Source organism: Eulemur rufifrons, chromosome 16 (assembly GCF_041146395.1).
Source record: "Eulemur rufifrons isolate Redbay chromosome 16, OSU_ERuf_1, whole genome shotgun sequence".
In the NCBI taxonomy this organism is placed as follows: domain Eukaryota; kingdom Metazoa; phylum Chordata; class Mammalia; order Primates; family Lemuridae; genus Eulemur; species Eulemur rufifrons.
In genome coordinates, this window is record NC_090998.1 from 57704226 (window position 1) to 57718596 (window position 14371).

Below are 14371 nucleotides of genomic sequence, written 5' to 3' on the forward strand. Positions count from 1 at the left end.
AGAATCAAAATAGAGTCACTCGTGTTGTAAAAAACCCTGACAAATAGAGCCAGGGAGGCTATGAAGAGTTCTCACACTTGTATGCCTGATGACAAAACTATCACAACAGACTGCAAAAATGACAACCTTACACAAAGCCTATCACAATCTTAAACAAAACTATACTTCTTCAAGGCTATATGCCTAACTGTCTATCCAATCTCAGACTGGTATCACCCTTGTTACAGTTCTTTGTAGTCAAGCATAACTACCTTAAAAAATTATGTAATCCTTCTTAGTTTTCCTTTAAAAATCTTTGTCTTCCTTTACCTCCCTGAATATGCAAATAGTTTATTATGACATGAGTATTTCCATTGCAATGGAAATGCCCGACTCCTAAAAATAGCTGCTTCTTTAAAAGAGCCTCTTTTTGTTATTGAGGTTTACATTAGCCTATCCTAACATACTGTTAACAAACACCAAATACCTACATCTATGGAGTAGATATCTTCCCTGACTTTTACCCCACTCGAAAGGCAGAACTGAGTTTTTTATTCCCACTGAAATATCTACATTTATTCCCCGAAAGAGATTACAACAGTCAATGGTAAATGTTTATATATCTGTCTTCCTCTTACCATTCAACTCTTAAAGGACAAGGATTGAATCTTCCCAATCTTGGAGTCTCAGCTACCAAGTATCTAGAGCACTGTCAGTCCTGAATATTTCTTGCTTTGTTAAATTAATACATAAGTAAATGAATCAATGGCTTCGGAAATAATGCATACATCATTCAGTTAAGCAGCACATTTTTTAAATTAACATATTAAATCTTCAAGTCTTTAAAAACTCTAAAATTCCTCTCCTATACTTCCTTATTACTCCCTGTCCACCCCACTTTTCTAGTCAAATACAGCCACCATCAACAACAAAACAGAAATCCTACACTGATATTTTCGGATGAAAACAGTATCTTTTTAGACTCCAGATGTTCACATTATAGATTATGAGGGACTTTCAGAAATCTATCGTGTCAAATAAAGGTTACATTTCCAGAAGATTTATTATTTAATATTGACCACAAGAGAAAGTACTAGAATACTAACTCTCACAAAACTTGTTTTATTCAAACTACTATTTTCCTCCTTTAATCATACATGAGAAATGCTTTAAATTCATATTGTAAGCACAAATCAGTTAGTATGGTAAGGATGCAGGTCAATTGCTATTGTGTACAAGGAAACTTTAATAAAATTGCATTGCTTATTCACTAGTAGGGGTTAATTAGTTAAATCTGCAATCCTACTTAGTAATTTTCACACATGTTGCACAGTTCAAGTGTACACAATACAAAGCAATTACACAGCAGTGGAAATTTGACAAAGAAGAAAAGCAAGATCAAATTCAGTAATGCCCACTTCTTTCTTCTAAAAATAATATAATTTTGGATCAAAACATGGTCTCTTGCCTATTAAATTACTCTATATTGGAAAATAAAGTATCAGAAGAGAAAGGAGAAAAAGTGACATATCAAGAAGTAGAACTAGCAATTAAGCACATTGCATAACAACCACTACTGAATTAGATGGTTCCAGAATATTGTAAATCACAGAAAAACATTGTATCAAAATAGTAGTATTATACAGAAATAGAAATATGGAGTAAGACGTGGAGAAACAATTCAATTATTTTTTCTGTCCTATGCTTTGAAAATTAAAAGTTTAAGAATATTCAATATTTCTTCTTTGGAATAACTGTGCAATGTTTCCCAATTATTTGTTTTCAAAAGTCACCTCTGAAATTTAAAGTATCAAAAATCTAGGTCATTTCATAACAAAGAATAACAAATTCAATGATTATATACTTTATATTACCACTCTTTATTTTCTCCATTTCCAAATATCTACTTTTCCTGGTGGCTTGCCAACATTACATTAGAATGTATTATTTCAACAAAAAAGTACTCTTTCAGTTTGCATATTATGAAAGAGAATATTTATAGGTACACTTTTCTTAGATGGTATGCTTTCTATGAAATTTAGCTTTGAAAGAATTGTTTTATAAGTTTGCATAACTATTTTATATGTATAAATTTCAGCTTGTATGAAAATGATCTACTTGAGCAAGAAGAGAAAACACTATTATTTCATCTATATTATGCAATAGACTCCTGAGCTTCTATTGCATTTGGACAAGGGCCAGAGGATAAAGAATCCAAATCCATTTCTATATATTATTGGAATAGACTGTATGGTTTAATTCCACAACAGATATAGTTTTTATTTAGTGGAATCTAGTAAACTCCAATATAACTTCATACTGTTGGTATGTTAAAATAATAAATATTTAATCTTGCTACTTTGATTATTTATTTAGCATGATTATTGCATCACCAATGCTCACTGTTAGTTTCTTCTTCCCTTACTTATATTCTTTTTATATCTGTTTTTTTCCCAAAAACGGAATAGTAATATGAAAATTTTAAGTAGCCCCTAATATTTTTAGAGACAATCTCAAAAGCCATTATTTTTTATGTTACTTACAGAAATGATTATTTTTTTTTTTTTTTTTTTTTGAGACAGAGTCTCACTCTGTTGCCCTGGCTAGAGTGAGTGCCGTGGCGTCAGTCTAGCTCACAGCAACCTCAAACTCCTGGGCTTAAGCGATCCTACTGCCTCAGCCTCCCGAGTAGCTGGGACTACAGGCATGTGCCACCATGCCCGGCTAATTTTTTGTATATATATATTTTAGTTGTCCATATAATTTCTTTCTATTTTTAGTAGAGACGGGGTCTCGCTCTTGCTCAGGCTGGTCTCGAACTCCTGACCTCCAGCGATCCACCCGTCTCGGCCTCCCAGAGTGCTAGGATTACAGGCGTGAGCCACCGCGCCCGGCCCAGAAATGATTATTTTTAAGTTATTTTAAGTTTCTTTTAATAAGAGTGAAAAAATTAACGGGAAATATATTTAATATAAACATAAAAAATAAATGGACCAATTCCTCACAAACATGCAACCTATGAAATCTCAACCAAAATGAAAGAATCAACATAGTCCTGTAATTATTAAAGATATTGAATTGATAATTAGAGAGGACATGAGGAGAAATCCTCAGGTTCAGATAGTCTAGAGAGTATTTTATCAATTATTGACATTATTATCATATTTAACCAATCTGACAGGCTTTTTTATATCAATATATTATTTGTAAACTATCATCCTGATTTGTTATATTTGTATGCAAACATGTATTCTTTATTTTCTATTGTTATGTTTTTATGAAAAAAATATATTTTATTTCCTAAAATTGTTTTCAGGGACAAATACAATATTATGAAATAAAATTTTATTTAGATTCATATTTTTGGTGAGTGTAAAACTTTCCCCACTAGTTTGTTTCTCCTAGAAATGGTACTTGAGTTTTAAAGTCTGTGAACTGTGGCATGTCTGAGGAAATCGCTCTGTTGAATTAACTATCAAAAAGATAGAGCAACTAGGCACCAAATTTTCACTTCAAATCCTCAAATGGGTTTAAGACCTCAAATGCCTAGAAAGGACAAAGTTGTTAGGTAAATTGATGAAACAAGCTTAGGAATATTCATGTCATGGATAAAAGGAATGTTTGCATTTCAAAAACAAGAATCTACACAGAAATATTTTTCTCTCATTTTTTCTTAAAGTAGTCTTTCCATCATATTTAATATTTGCAGTTTTGATAGAGCCATGAGTGCATAGAAGTATCTTCATTTAAGAATGATAGTGCAGACCCTAGGACAAGTACCCCCTGATAGTTTCCCTCAGTGCTGGGAAAAAAGGCTGGGAGAGACATTAATGTGATGCAGGCAGACTTAGCTGTAGTTGACTGTTGCCTTGAGGAAATGTAGGACAAGCTGTGGCCAAATCCTACTTTTATTCAGGAGAAACTAGAGCCACAAAATTTTAAAATGAAATACACAATATGAAAATTTGTGTGAGCCAAAGCAAGCCCATCTATGACCTCTACAGGAGATATCCATCTATTGTCCCCTGGAAATTAATGCTGTAGAGGAAAAGTCTAACACAACTATAATTTTCCTTTAAATCATTTGTGGTTAATACATTTTCCCTGCCAAGATACTTGTAGAGTTTAAAAATTCTAAATGTTTGGATGTCTAGGTTTGGATCCCTTTATTATTTTTCCATTGTACATTGTGAGCATTTTTTACTTATAAATTTGTCTTTAACTCTAGAACTTTTCTTTTTACTGTACTGATTTTTAATTGTGTTTGGTCTTTCTTCTTTTACTGGTATATAGGCAGTTTCTCCAGATGCTATCCTCTATCTTCTATAGCTGTCATCTCCCTCTATATTTTTTTGTCTTTGTTCAATTCCTCTGCAGATTTGGAGAGTTTCCCAGTGTTTTCATACACAACATAGCCCTTTCCTAGTCACTCTTCTTTTCACTTTTACTTGATAGAAACAAAATTGGAGTATTTCCTGGCCTAGAAAACTAAGGCAGGTGAGACTATATATATCTGTCTGTTTCACTTTTCCTACCCCTAAATATACAAATTAAAATTTAAGATCCTTTTAAGATGAGGAGAATGATGGTCTAATGTAACTATCATAATCAGAAAAAATATAGATTATTTTTTTTCTTTTAAATCTAGGGCAGAGCCTGTCCACTTAAGTGGAGCAACTGATGTCATGTAGGAGAAGAAAATGAAGAAGGGAAATAAGGATGGCCAGGACTCATCCCATGCAAGAGCCATCTCTGCCTATTATTGGTCCGAAAACAACGAAGGAAAAAGTGGAAGAAAAGATCCAAACTTGCAGTGACTCATCCACTGGAAAGACACTCCCATTAATGTGCTAAACTTTGCCAAAGCAATTTCTTTTCAATTCTGAGAATGAAGAGGAAGGTAGGGACATTAAAAAAGAGAGAAAGAGAGAACTTACATTTCAATTCAGAGTAGATAACACTGGTTTTAATGCATTTTTTATTGTTTCATTGCAATATTAATTCTAGTAAGCTCTTTTCTTCTCTCATTCACTTCTTTTTATATTTTGAATGCCTATCATGAACTTCTCAATTCATCCAAATCTGGTTTCTTACTGTCTCATCTTGTATGTCATTTCATGGAATCTGCATTTTATTAAATTTTGATGTCAGTAATTTTTTGAAAATATTCTCCTATCTCATAGGAAAAATACATTTTTGGAACTATCTTCTTCCGCTATGTCTTTGGGCTAGCTGTAGCTCAGGTTTCTACCACCAGAGCAGAGGATTTCCCTCTGGCCAGCTTGTCTAAATGCTCCCTCTGTGGTGCCAGCAAATTCTGCCCTATGCTGTGTTACCCTGTGACAGGGCAGCCCTGAGTTCCAATGCAAAGTCCCCTAATAACTTGAGTCTCCGTCCTTTGGCACACAGGTTCTCCCTCCATTTGGCACACTGGCACAGTGCTGCTTGGGGACGGGGGAGGCAGCAGCATAGGCAATACAAAGCTGTCTTTTCTGCCCTCTTTAGTGCCTCTTTCCTTGACATAATGTTAAAATAAGGTATTGTGATTGATAACCAGATTTTTGGTTCTTTTGAAGGTGCCTCCTTGCATGGTTGTTGAATTTGGTGTTTTTGTGGAGGGACAATTGCTGGAGGTTTCTATTTGGCCATGTTGATCTGCCCCTTGCCCAAATCATTCTCTAATTATGGCCTCATTTTAGGATACCAAGAAACTCTCAGAGTAGACCAGTCTGCCCATGGAAAAGAAGCTATGAAGAGATCCTAACCACAGGTATATAAGATGATACCATGGAGCATCCCTCACTTTTCCTCAGTGTTCCCTAGTTCTCAATGCACTGTCTCTGTCTGAAAGTTTATCTTTTCAGAGAACAGTATAAGCTTCCAGTTTAGATAACATTGTGCTATGGCATACCTCATATTCGAAGAGAGGATCCTTTCTGTGATTATTTAGTACACTTTATAATTTATTTATTTGAATGTTGGCTTGCTTTTCAATTTTTTTGTTCTATTTTCAAAGAACTAAAAGCAGTGATTCAGTTTATTTACATCAGAATTTTATTTATAACGTCATGTATATATTAAATCATTGACAAGTAAATTGGGTTGAGTTGATTTGACTAGAGTAATAAAAAAAATTATTTACATTTAGAGGCTATGGTAATTTGTGCCATTACCTTAGTACATATACACAGGTTTTATAGACTGTTGCTCAAATTTTAAGAAAATACTTCAAGTGCTTAAACATCTATCTAGGTAATTGTATATTTTTTTCACTTCAAGTGACAGAGTCTGTTTCATTTTAAACAAGCAAAGATGTGCCACTTACCAACTGATAACCCCAAGGGTGTAGGATTAGATGACCAAAAACATAATGGATTATGAAGTTGGGAAGCAAAAATTCTCACTAATACATCTTCCTTTCCCAAATGTAAATGGTACTTATAGAATTAGTAAATTCTAATAAAATCAGTAAGTTCTTTCCTTTTTGTTGTGATTCATGATGCTAATAGATACATGTACTTCTAAAAACAAAAAAAATAAAAATAAATCACTAATATGATTGAATGACCACACATAAAAAAATGCTATTTATTCATGGTCACAATTAACAAATATTTACTTTTAAAACTGTAACAAATATGAGTAGCTAAGTTAATGTACACTTAAAATCCTTTAATTTCACTCAGCGCAGGTTGTCTTTTCAATCTTTTCCCTTCTCCTCTATACACTGTTACCCTAGAAACAGGTTATGTTTTGCCTCTGGGAATAGTGTCATGATAAAAATACTGGACAATAAAGCCAAAGTGCCCCTATATTAATTATAGGGCTTATGTGACTTAGCTAAAATGTTATGCACCTGGTTGTTCCTCAAATACCTACAGGCAAAAAGACATTAAGCAAATCCTACTTTAATAGCATTCAAATGTTATTCTATCAGTATTATGTAAACAGTCAACTGAAACCACTAACGTGGTCTAGCATAGTAGAGCAATTAAAAGGTTAGTCTCACATGCATTATGTTGCTATAAAATAATGCCTCATTTTGGCATTGAGGGTACATTAAAATTTATTTATATCCTTATAATGACACATTTTGTTTTCTAAACCTAAGGTTGCATTTCACAGAACTCACTGTTAGCATGTTCTTATTCACTGTCTTTTTATTTATTCATCATTGTATCCCTAGGAAAGATTACAATATATGAAACATCACAATGCTAAATTGCTTTACTTTCAGTGATGCCACTGACTGTTCCAAGATGGCTGTTCCAAACCAGAAACAATATTCCTCCTCTTGACTCCTGAATTATTTAATGCATTTTATTGAAAATGCATCCCACATCTTTATCATAATTTTAATAGTCATAGAGCTCATTGTTCAGCTTCTTCTATAATATGTCTCTAGTGTGCAGTTTTCTTTTATAAATATAAAGGTTGGTAAGTTCCATGTGTGAGATGATCCAAGAATGAAACTTAACTGCTATAACAGTATAAAAAACACATCAGGGACATCAAAGAACATGGGAAACACACTTACATCATATACTTCCCATGATAATTTGAATGTCAACATGGAAAATAAATTCATGAATCTAAAAATGTAAAGAACAAAAATATAATGTAGAAATAATTTTGGACGAATACCTCCACAAATAAATGAAAATTAAGCACTCTGCCAGAATCATAGAGGTGGGGCCACAGCTTGGATTCAGTTATGTGCCTTTGGTCCCTGGGCTACCAATCTTCCCTTTTTCCCTGGAAATTCTAGTGTGACCTACAAAACGCTCTGCAATGTTAAATAATTTAGATTTTTTTTTAAAAAAATTGCTGCACAATATTTTGCCAGCCCACATATTTAGGGCTGCTTCTATTAAGTAAACTCCTTTCCTGCGTTAGAAGAAGATGCCCCCTCTGGGAAGATGAATTGGAAAAGGCATAGCTTTCCCCAGGGACAATGAAATCTTGCTTAAGGAGGCTTGTTTGAGGAGTCCCCACCAGTTTTCAACCTCAACACACTCCATTGGCTTAGCTCTATGCAGGGTATAACTTAACCGTACATCGTTGACCTGTATATATTTTTCCTAAATTCACTTTCTTCACAAAGTAGTGAGAGTAAAAGCTCAGTGAAGTACCGAAGTGCTGTATTAGGTAAATGCTCTCATCATTATATTTGTTTCTTGCTTACCTTCTGTTTTCTTTAAACCTTGATCCAGATATATCTTTTCATCTTTGTGCATTTGAACTAATGGTCAGTTCCATGAGAAGTTGACAGCATATTGTGAAAGTTAGCATTTACAACCATTTTTGTAAGGGTGCTACCAATAAGTGTTTTTATAAATTGTCATGAAAAATTTTGCACAATCTCAATCATCATGCATGAGAAAAATAAAACATTGTTAAATTTTTCAATAGTTCAATGGCAAATTATCTCACTATTATCAATCCAGGAAGCAAATATATTTCCTTTGAAACCGGCCAAAATTACAGAAGCCCAGGGGTAGATTTTAGCAGTTAAAATTCCTTGAAAAATATTTTAATATTGCTTTCTAATTTTTCTCTATAAGAGATTCTTATGTCTTTCCAAGGTCTATCATTTTGCCTAAATGAAGTAGTAGACAGATAACCCTGGAATCTCAAGCCTTTAAGGAAATTAAGAATCCATCAAGATTAATTTAAACTTTTAGGTGTGTCTCACAGATTTCTTTTTCTTTTTTTTTATTTTTTTTATTTTTTTTTTTGAGACAGAGTCTCACTTTGTTGCCCAGGCTAGAGTGAGTGCCGTGGCGTCAGCCTAGCTCACAGCAACCTCAAACTCCTGAGCTCAAGGGATCCTCCTGTCTCAGCCTCTCGAGTAGCTGGGATTACAGGCATGTGCCACCATGCCCGGCTAATTTTTTCTATATATATTTTTAGCTGTCCATATAATTTCTTTCTATTTTTTTTAGTAGAGATGGGGTCTCGCTCTTGCTCAGGCTGGTCTCGAACTCCTGAGCTCAAACGATCTGCCCACCTCGGCCTCCCAGAGTGCTAGGATTACAAGCGTGAGCCACCGTGCCCGGCCAACAGATTTCTACAAGTTGTGTCTCCCTCATCACTTAGTTCAAAGAATCTTTTGATTTCCATCTTAATTTCCTCCTCAACCTAATAATTGATCAGCAGAAGGTTGTTTAGTTTCCATGACTTTGTGTAGAGATGAGAGTTTCTGTTGAACTTGATTTCTAATTTTATTTCACTGTGGTCTGAGAAGATGCATGGCATAAAATTTCTATTTTTTTAAATTTGTTGAGATGTGCTTTGTGGCCTAGGATATAGTTAGTCTTAGAGAAAGTCCCATGAGCTGATGAGAAAAACATATATTCAATGGGTTTTGGGTAGAATGTTATGTACATGTCAGTCAGGCTCATTTGTTCTAGAGCTCTGTTTAAGTCCATTGTTTCTTTGTTTATTTTCTGTTTAAAGGATCTGTCCTGTTCTGTCAGAGGGTGTTGAAGTCCCAAGCTATTATGGTACTGCTGTTTATTATTTTGTTTAGCTCCAGTAGTATTTCCTTTCTGAATCTGGGTGCACCTGAGTGAGGTGTACAACATTTAGAATTGTTATGTCTTCTTGTTGAATTATACCTTTCACCATTATATAGTGACCATCTTTGTCTTTCATTACTTTTGTTGATTTGAAGACTAAGTTATCTGAAATCAGAACTGCTACACCAGCTTCCTTTTGGTTTCCATTTGCATGGAATATTGTTTTCCATTCCTTCACCTTGAGTTTGAATGCATCCTTGTGGTTTAGATGTGTTTCCTGAAGACAGCAGATACTTGGCTTGTGTATATTTATCCATTCAGCAGCCTATGTCTCTTTAGTGGGCAGTTCAAGCCATTCACATTAATTGAAAGAATTGATAAGTGGGGCAGATTTCTGTTCATCCTGTTGAGTTGAACTTTGTTGCTTTGTTTTCTCTCTTGAGCCATCGAGGTATCTGGCCTTTGACCTTTAGTTTTGGATGATTTTACACTGATGAGTGCCTATTGTGCTGATCCGTGTGTAAAGCTATTCTGAGTACTTCCTGGAGGGCAGGTCTTGTCTTGATGAATTCCCTTATGATCTATCACCTCTTGTATTTTCCTGGATAGAGCTGGAGCCCATTCTACTAAGTGAAGTATCAGAAGAATGGAAAAACAAGCACCACATGTACTCACCATCAAATTGGTATTAAGTGATCAACACTTATGTGCACATATAGTAGCAACATTCATCAGCTGTTAGGCAGGTTGAAGGGGGAGAAGGGAATGAATATATTCACACCTAATGAGTGCAGTGCATATCGTCTGGGGGATAGACACACTTGGCTGACTTGGGTGGGGCAAAGGCAATATATGTAACCTAAACATTTGTATCCCCATAATATGCTGAAATTAAAAAAAATTAAACTTCATCCTCAGGTTATTAAAACATTTTATACCACAGTTTTCATCTTTAAAATGGATTGAATACCACAACCATCTCATACGGTTGTAATTGCCAAATGGCTTTCAAATGTTAAGCTCTCATAATTGTATCTGGCACTAAATAATACACACTCAATAAATATTGTCACTATTAACATCCTTGTATTCACAAAAAAACCATAAAACTCATAAAACTTGATAAGATTTTTGTTGATGTAATAAGCAGCAAATTTACAATAAAGTCTAAAATCTATCTGAGGTCATTTGGGTCTGATATTTTTTACAATTTGCTCTTAGAAATTTGAATGAATGACAAAGCAATAAAATAAATTCCATAACTACAGATTTAGTTCAGAATAAGCAATATAGACATACTGAACATTTAGAGGGAAAAGTCAGTAAAAGAAGGAAAAAATAAAAGTAAGTGATGATAAGTGGGCATCTGGAAGAGAAAAATATTATGATGTTATTATTAGATTCCTTTTAAAAACATCAGGTTTGTGTGCTGCCTTCTCAGAGCCTGCACACTTCGAGTGTTAAGAGGAGGAGTTGTTAGTGCTGAAGTAATTATAACAAGGGTGTAAGTTTCTGTAGGTGGGAGACAAATTATTCCAAGGAAATACTTATTTTAGTCTTAAATAATATTTTATTGAATTTAAGGATTTTGGCAAGACTAAATATGAAGCATAGTATTGAAAAAATAAAAATGCACTTCATATTTTCACAGTGGTGAATTTTTTAAGTGAAACATAGAAGACTAAACTTACCTTGTGAGACATTTTCTAGTCAGGCCTTGGACCCCTTGCAAAAGACTTAATTTCGGCATTTGCCTTTGGTTATTTATTTGCCTAATATCTTTATTGTCATAAAATATTAGTAGGAATACTCTGTAGTCTTTAATTTAAAGTTTTTAACTATATAAATAACTTTTACAGAGAATAATCCTTAAAAAACAAAACAGGAGTGTTAAGTCCTTGACCCTGATAAATATTTGCCTCTGCTCAATGTTATTTCTACAATTTTTAAACTTGTGTGGGTGCCCCATTAGTTTCATTCCCCAGAAAAAGAACTGTAGTACTATGACTTGAAATATATTATTCTGGTGACGGGTACACTGAAAACCCTGACTTCAGCATGATACAATTCATCCACATAACAAAAAACACTTATACACCATAAATTTTTTGAAATATAGGAAAAAATTTTATCAGTTTCTTACCATATCTGAAGAGATTTATACCAGCAGCTAGTATCTAGATTTTATATGAGGGAACGATTTTTAAAACAATTTCAAATTCTTCTGTTTTGCTAATAATATTACCCATTGAAATTTACCCTATGTCAGAGTTATTTAGGAATTAGGTTTTTCAAACTTGCGTACATGCACTTTTGAAAAATGAATTGACCTTAAGGTGCTAGAGGAAAAATCACTGGGAAGTATTTGCTAGGTAACTCCAAGTACAAAAGAAACCAGTTATATAAGTTTGTAAACTTATTGATATTTTCTCTTTCTTATTTAAATCTAATCCACTAGAATGTAAGACTAGAACAGAGTCTGACACATAAGAGTTCAATAAATATTGATATAATTAATATAATCCATGAATAAAAGTGATTCCACAGGCTGAGGCTCTTTATTCAGAAGGAGCACCTTCAAGTGTTAATGAGTTTTAATTAAAATACTCATGCTCAAATGTCCATGTTTTCTTCCTTCTATTCACAGCCATTCTTCTATTCCACTGTCACATTAATAAATGGAAACACTAATATAATACCAGACAGCATTCTAAGAATTTTCCATACATAACTCATTTAATCCTCTCAGTGATTTCATGAGGTAGATGTCCTACGTATCTTAATTCAGTCAGATTAAGGACCTAAAGCATCAGGAAGATGACTGATCTGCCCTAAATCACATGGTTGGTGGGCAATGAGTCAGGCCCACAACACAGAACAGTGACCTGGGAAACTAGGTTTTAGTCTTAACAACATACTTAATCCTATTACAAATCTAAAACTTTATTTGACTGTCCAAAATTGAAGTTCAGAGACACTTATTTAAACAATACGTAAAAAAACCACAACTTAAGAATTCAGGTGTTGATATTTTCCAAGTGTTTGAGATCCAAAAATTTCACACCAAGAAAGAGGTTGTGGCTCTAAAGTACTGAGTGACTGTACTTAGGTCACATGATAATTCATTCTTGGGATCCCAAGTCATTACATATCTTCAGAAAATTGTAGGAGATGAGTCATTAGGATGGGATTTACATGCTCAAGGGGGCTAACAGGAGACCTATCCAAATGAGGAGGGGACAGGGCCCAGGACTGATTTCCCAGTAATACTCTGCTCTGGCACTTGATTTCCTTACCTGATCCCAAATCTCGTACATAAGGAATAACAGGAGGGCTCATAAATGCAGAAAAGCTCATTGCCTTAATAGTGATGGGAGAATAGTGATGGGACATAATTGGCTGGAAAGTTTTTTTGAATTTTTTGTGCTCTCAATCAGAGTTGTACAAACCCAGGGACATCAATAACCTTGTACAGAGTTGGTCTCTGGAGTGGCCTCTGACATCGAACATGAGAGAGTAAGACTGTCTAGAAATAAACAAAACCAAGCCCTACGCCATACACACAATGTCAGGGCAAACAAAAGTCATGAATGGGCTGGCACCTTATGGGTGTAGAGATCAAAAGTACCCCAGAGCTTAACTTCTGGGACCACAAATTACTTTCTGGTGTGTAAGGAACTCTCATTCCTGGAAGCAGCCTCTGTGGTGGGTTTGAACACTTGAACCATCTCCAGAATTTGCAGGTTTAAAGCAAGGGCTGTATCTGTTGAGTGGTGGTGTTGCTGCTGTAACAAATTACCACAAATGCAACAGCTTAAAATGACATGAATTTATTACCTTAAAGTGCTTGAGGTCAGAAGTCCAAAGTGGGTTGGTGGGCCTGTGTTTCTTCTGGAAACTCTAGGAAAGAATCCATTTCCTTGTCTTTTCTTGTTTCTGGAGGCTGCATGTATTCAATCACTCCTGGTCTTTTTCCTCTACCTTTAAAGACAGCCACCGAGGTTGGAATTATCCCATTGAATCATTCTGACCTTTACTTCCCTTATAACATCTTCTCTGGTTCTAATTCTCCTGCCTCCACCTTATGAAGATCTTTATGGATATATTAGGTCCACTTATGCAATGCAAGATAATCTCCCCATGTCAAGATTCTTAACTTGATTACATCTACAAAGTCTTATTTGCCATTAAGGCAACATATCCGTATGTTGTGAAGATTCCTAGAGGGATATCTTTGGGCCGGGGTAGGAGGGGTAGGGGGAAGCACTATTCTACCTAGCACATAGGGCTATAATAGGGAAAGAGACTAGAGTTTTTGAGGACTATTTTTGAAAACTTCCATTATCCATGAAGGCCTGAGCTAAAAGTAGACTATTGTTTTCCTGTGGTCACAAAGAAATGTTTGCATTTTATTAGAGGCCAAGGGACGGTTCAGGGGCATGTGGCAGCTGCCACCTCACCACTGCCTTGAGAAACAAGATCTGTTTTTCTCCTCTATTGGAGGAGTCTGGAGATAGGCTGATTATTACTCATGTTTAGGGCACATGGCACTTACTCAGTGTGGGAAGGAATTAGGGCTGAAAATGACAGGAAGTGGTAATTTCCTTCTTACTCTGCTTTAGGTAATTTACATTTGTCACAGGATAATTTACCAAGCTGTTGATTGCTGTCTCCGACTCATTGCCAGAGGAGACTCCAAGGGGAAGAAAGCTAATTTTGCCCTCCTCTCTTATAAGAAGTGTTGGGCTTTTGGTCTCAGGGATTGTAAACGGCCTTTATGTTTTATGTTCCAGAAAAAGGTATTAAACACTTGTTATACATTTTGATCCAGCCTCTCACATGAAAGAGAATGTAGCTGGATATTCTGGAAT